The following is a 6,243-nucleotide window of genomic DNA, read 5'->3' as shown; positions in this document are numbered from 1 at the left end:
TGATCATTAACAGAAAAAACATGTGTACCATAATCAATGATTCTACTGATATAGGAAGGGAAATCTGGGAGGGGAAGCTTGGAGGGAAAGTTAGTTATAACTAACTTTGGGAAACATGTGCCCCTCACGTGATTGGCCCTACAACTCTAACTAATTTCTAACTAACTCAGCTGTTACCTTCTAACTAACCCAGCTGATCCAACTAATTTTTATCTCTATTACAATTGAATCATAACAACTACCCTCCCCTTCAAACAATCCTTGTCCTCAAGGATTGAAATGAGGGAATCGAAGCTGAAAGTCATGTAAATCCTTCCAAGTGTTGTCCTCTGGTCCTGTGTTGAGCCATTTGATAAGAACCTGTGTAGTTGCTCGCCCATGTTTTTGAGCCAGACGTCTATCCAAAATAGCTTCAGGAGCCATCAAAACATAGCCATGTTCAGTGTGAACAACAGGTAGAACTGGGGAAACAAGGTGATTGCCAACCTTCCTTTTGAGCTGGGATATGTGGAATGTTGGGTGAATTTTTGAGTGCTCTGGTAGGGCTAGAGTGTAGGCAACAACATCAACTTTGTGAGTAATTTGGAACGGTCCATAGAATTTGGCAGAGAACTTCTGAAAGAGTGATCTTTCAAGGAGAGCTGCCTATAAGGCTGTAATTTGACATACACCCAGTCCCCAACTGCATAAGTTCTGTCAGTTCTTCCTGTATCAGCATTAGCCTTCATTCGATCTTGAGCTCTGAGTAAGTGAGCTTTTACAACTCTCAAAGTAGCTTCTCTTGCCTGCAAGCTTCTATCCACAGCTTCTATTTGAGAGTCGAAGGGCATGTAGGGAAGTAGAGGTGGAGGTGGCTGGCCATAGACAATCTCATAAGGAGTCATCTTTGTGGCAGTGTGGTAAAAAGTGTTGTACCACCATTCAGCTAGGGATAACCACTGAGGCCAATCCTTTGGTATGTCAAATGTCATACACCTCAGATAGCATTCCAAACATCTGTTGAGTACTTCAGTTTGACCATCTGTTTGAGGATGGTAAGCAGTAGAAGTGAGCAATTCAACTTTCTGCAGCTTGAATAATTCTTTCCAGAATCTGCTTGTAAAGATCACATCTCTGTCTGACACTATGGATTTAGGCATACCATGCAGCTTGAAAATGTTGTCCATGAATGCATGTGCTACTTCTAAGGCTGAGTATGGGTGCTTTAAACGAATGAAATATGCAGCCTTGCTTAGTCTGTCCACCACTACATAAATGACATACTTGCCTCTAGCTTTAGGCAGGCCTTCAATGAAGTCCATAGAAATATCCTGTCATACCTTTGATGGAATGGGAAGGGGTTGTAGCAGGCCTGGGTAAGCTACATTCTCATGTTTACACCTTTGACATGTGTCACATTTCCTGATGAAGGCATATACATTCTGCTTCATTCTTTTCCAGTAAAAATCTTGCTTCAGCCTATGCAAGGTAGTTAAAATGCCTGAGTGACCTCCTATGGAGCTACTGTGATAGGAATCTACTACCTTTTTCCTCAGCTGTTCATCAGCACCGACCATCATTTTGCCTTTCCTGCTCAGAATGCCATTATGCCATTTGTAGTGAGCCTTAACAGGGGAGCCAGATTGTAATTTGTCAATGAGGGCCGTTAATGTAGGATCTACTTGCCAAGAGTGTTTGACTTCCTCCAATAATTCCACTTGAGATCCAGAAATGTTGTACAGTTGAACTGACTCCTCCCTCCTAGAAAGAGCATCAACAACTGTATTTTCTTTGCTTTTAGTAAGATATGGTGTAGTCATACCCCAATAATTTGACCAACCATTTCTACTGGCTTGGAGTAGTGATCCTCTACTCTAACAGGTACTTAAGGCTATGATGATCAGTCTTAATAATGAAAGGTCTACCCAACAAGTAAGGTCTCCACTTCTGCACTGAGCTTACCAGTGCCAACAGCTCCCTTTCATAAACAGATAGGGCTTTGTTCTTAGCAGATAGGCCCTTACTGTAGAATGTTATAGGACTTCCCTCCTGCGTCAATATTGCTCCTATTCCATCTCCTGAAGAGTCTGTCTCAACTACAAATTCCTTAGTGTAGTCTGGTAGTGCTAAAATAGGAGCTGAAGTAATGAGTTCCTTTAGCTTTTCAACAGCTTGAGTGGTAGCATCATTATTGAAATTTTCCTTTTTGAGTAAATCAGTGAGTGGTCTGGCAATGGTGTCATACCCCTTCACAAATCTCCTGTAATAGCCAGTTAAACCAAGGAACCCTTTCAAGGTTTTGACTGTCTTGGGCATAGGCCAGTTGAGTACTGCACTTACTTTGCTTGGATCCATAGAAACACCATCTGCAGAGATTAAATGTCCCAAATAGTCAACTTGAATCTCACTAAATGCACACTTGCTTTTCTTAACAAACAAGGTGTGAGATCTCAGAACCTCAAAATCCAGCTTTAGATGTTGTAGATGATCTTCCTAGGAAGCACTGGAAATCAGGATATCATCAAAGAACACAAGGATGAATTTCCTGAGATAATATTAGAAGATTTTGTTCATCAAACTCTGAAAAGTAGATGGGGCATTGGTAAGCCCAGATGGCATAACTAAGAACTCAAAGTGGCCATGATAAGTTTTGAAGGCAGTTTTAGGAATATTGTAAGCACGTGATTTTGCCCTATGAAAGAATTACTCCCAAAAAAATTCAAAATAAAATGATTTTTCTTGGTGTGCAATTTTGAGATTTTTTGTGACATTTTTGGATAATTATTTGTATTTGTCTGTGCATGTTTATTTGTTAAATTAATAAAAAATACAAAAAATATGTCGCATTTGGCATGTAGAATTTAATTCTTCAATTGTTACTAATTAAGTTTGTTTTACAAAAATTGAAAATTACAAAAATAGGTATCTTTTGCGTTTTTAGCATTTAATGTCCAAATGTACAATATGCTTAATTATTACTTAATTATGCGTTAATTGTTATTGGGAGTTAATTTGCGCTTTTATAACTTAATAATAATTTAAGTATTTTTATAATGTAGTTTTAGAAAAATAAAAGAAGAAAAGAGAGCAAAAATACAAAAAAAATCGGAATTGGGCCTCTTCTTCTAATTCAAGCTAAAAGCCCAAAAATACCCAACCTTTCCCATGACCCGGTCCATCTCCACACGGGTCGACTCGGTCCGCCCCATAACCCCAATACCTAACCCCTCTTCATTTTTCATTTTTTCCAAAAAAACAAAACAAAACAAAAAGAAAACAAAACCCTAAAAACTTGAGAAAACTCATCCGCCCCAAAATCCCCAAAATCCCAAACACCCCAAGCAACCATGGCTTCCCCCCCCCCCCCCCGTTGCTTCTACCATGTTGCCCAACGTCGACCACCCTCACACGACCTCCCCCTCCTCATCTTCTTCTTCGAACAGAACCTCGCCATGAACGACCCCTCCTTCCAGCTCCTCCGTGCTGCTGCGTCGTCTGCTTCTTCAGTCCATGCTGCTGCTATTTCTTCTCCTCCGTGCTGCTGCGTCGTCTGCTTCTTCAGTCTATGCTGCTGCTATTTCTTCTCCTCCGTGCTGCCACTGCTGCGTCTTCGTCGTCAACCACCATCCACAACCGCCATAGCTGCCCTCCCATGGCTGAAACCCCACTGCAAACGACCCCTTCTTCCAGCTCCTCCATGCCGCCGCGTCTGCCTTCATCTTCCAGCTGTCGCTGTCATGGCTGCTGTCGCTGCTGCTTCTTCCAGCTTCATCGATGATGCTTGTCACTGTTGCCTCATCTTCGTCTTCTTCGCTTCTGCTTCACGTACAAAACCAGCCGCACCTGCGGTTTTGCTGCCACCATTTCGTTATTCGAGTTTTGGTCGATGTCGTCGATCGTTGTTTTGAGTTCGTCAAGGTTAAAAGAATGGTGAGTTCATCGTTAAATTCAAGATCTGTTAAGTCGTTGGCAGTCTTGGCACGATAATTCTTTCCGGGCAGATTTGTTTCATTCAAGTTCTTCATCGTTTCGATCCAGTTAGTGGGTTTTGAGTTTCATTTTTTGTCCGTATTTTGTTTTTGATATTCTCGAATATAAAATCGGTTTGATTTTTTGTTTTGTTTCGTGTTCATCATTTTGTTAATTTTTCAGTTTGTTCATGTGAAATTGTTAGTTTAATGTTTGTTAGAATCAAGTTGAAGTTTAATTAATTATTTCTTCAGTTTGTTTCATGTTTTATGTATTTTTCAGAAATTGTTAATGTTGATAGATTCAAGTTTAAGTTCATAATTGTTTCTTCTTCGATTTTATTTTTTTATTTATTTGTCTAAAAGAATTTAGTTGTAATAGGAAAATATGTTGGTTTAATCGTTTGAATCCGTCATGTTTGTTGTTTAAGATAGATTTAATTCATGTTCATCTTTGTTTGAAGTTCGTTTTTAATCCAGTGATTTAATGTGAGTTTATGTTTTGGTTTTTGATTTGTTGATTTAGTTTGAATCATGTATTGTATTGTTAATATTGTTGTTTCCTTGCTCATCCATTTTTTGTCTAAGTTAACCAGGATTGGTTCCCAATATGGTTAATTTATTTCCATTAATTTGAAGTTGTATGATTCATCTGTGTTCATATGATTTGTTGTTGAATTTGTTTAGAAATTGGTCATATTGGCTATATTTTGGTTGAGATTGATTAGGTGAATTGGTTATAGCTGATGGAGTAGTTTGGTAAATTGCAGTACATTTAGAGGTAAAATGGTAATTGCAATAAGGTCGGAGGGGTAGTTTGGGAATTGAATATTTTGGATAATTCTTTATGTTAAGCATGGGGGACAAGATGTAATGGGGTGAGGTTTGATATAATTGTTTAATATAATGGGGGACAAGACATAATGTAGTGGGGGGGAATATTGTAATTATTTATGTTAGGTGTGAGCACGTGATTTTGCCCTAAAATATGATTATTCCCAAAATCCCAAACAAAATAATTTTCCTTTATTTTTTTACAATTTTTGTGCAATTTTGGCGTCATTTTCTGATAATTGTTGCATTCTATTTGCGCATGTTAATTCTATAAAGTACAAAAATACGCATTTCTTTTGCGTTTAGGTTTTAGTATCAATTAAGGGTTAATTGTTTTTTAAAAATTACTATGAAACTTGTCATGAAATAGCTTTTGAACAATTTTAGTAATTAATCAGTCTTTGTTTTGAAATAGTTAGGATTACATATTAGTTTTACATTTCCATAAAAATTAGAAAAATTATAAAAATTGTAAAAAATGGGAAAAGAAAACAAAAAAGGAAATAAGATTAGAAATTGGGTCTTAATAAAAGACCCAAATTTGGGCCAAATTAAGGGAATTTCTCAGGCCCAAACGCCTCAAGATCATTGCAAATCAGTCCAGCCCAAATCCCCTACCCGATCTGCCCCCCTTCTAAACAAAACAGTGTCGTTTCGGGGTCTCTGAATCAGGACCGCTGGATCTCATCAATCCAACGGTCCGGATCTAACTAGGTTACCTATATATAAGTGTCCGAAACTCCCCCCACCCCCATTTGCCTCGTCTTCCTTACCCTACCCCTCCTCAACAAACCCTAATCCGCGCCGCCATCAAACCCCTCGCCGGCGGTGAACACAAACTACGTCGTTCACTCCGAGATTAACACCACAGATCCCCCTCACTCTCCTCTTTCCATTGCACCCACTGGCCCACCTCGAACAAGGCCGGAACTCTTCGAATCTTAGTTTGAAGTTTTCCGGCCAAGTGACAAGTTCATCCAAATCAGTCTAAAATCACACCCCACAACCCCTGGTCCTTCCTCAACACTAATCCATGGCTATTTTCCTTCAAGTCACCGTGAAACGGCCCGAATCTTAGATCTAAGAATTTCTGGCCAAACCCTAAAACCAAATCCTTTTGATTTCGAACCGTAGTATCCTTAACCATGTGTTCTCTTGTAAGAACACATGGTTAGGGATGTTACGCGTCAAAAATCTGAAAGGATTCAGATGTTTCTGACTGGCCGGAGTCCCTGGTGCCTCTGTGAGTTTTTACTGCTTCCTTTTACTCGCATGTTTGAAGTGTTATTTACAGTTTTGTTTCATTAATTTTTCTGTTGATTTTATGATTTAATTGTATTAGTTTAAGTTCTGTCAATTACTGTTGATTCTGAGTTTGATATTTGTTTGAATGATCGTAAGTTCATGGTTTAAGAATTAGTTTAAGTTCACTTAATATTGATCATGTTAGCCTAATCTCAGT

Source organism: Nicotiana tabacum, chromosome 20, assembly GCF_000715075.1.
Source record: "Nicotiana tabacum cultivar K326 chromosome 20, ASM71507v2, whole genome shotgun sequence".
In the NCBI taxonomy this organism is placed as follows: Eukaryota; Viridiplantae; Streptophyta; class Magnoliopsida; order Solanales; family Solanaceae; genus Nicotiana; species Nicotiana tabacum.
This window is presented reverse-complemented; position numbering follows the sequence as displayed.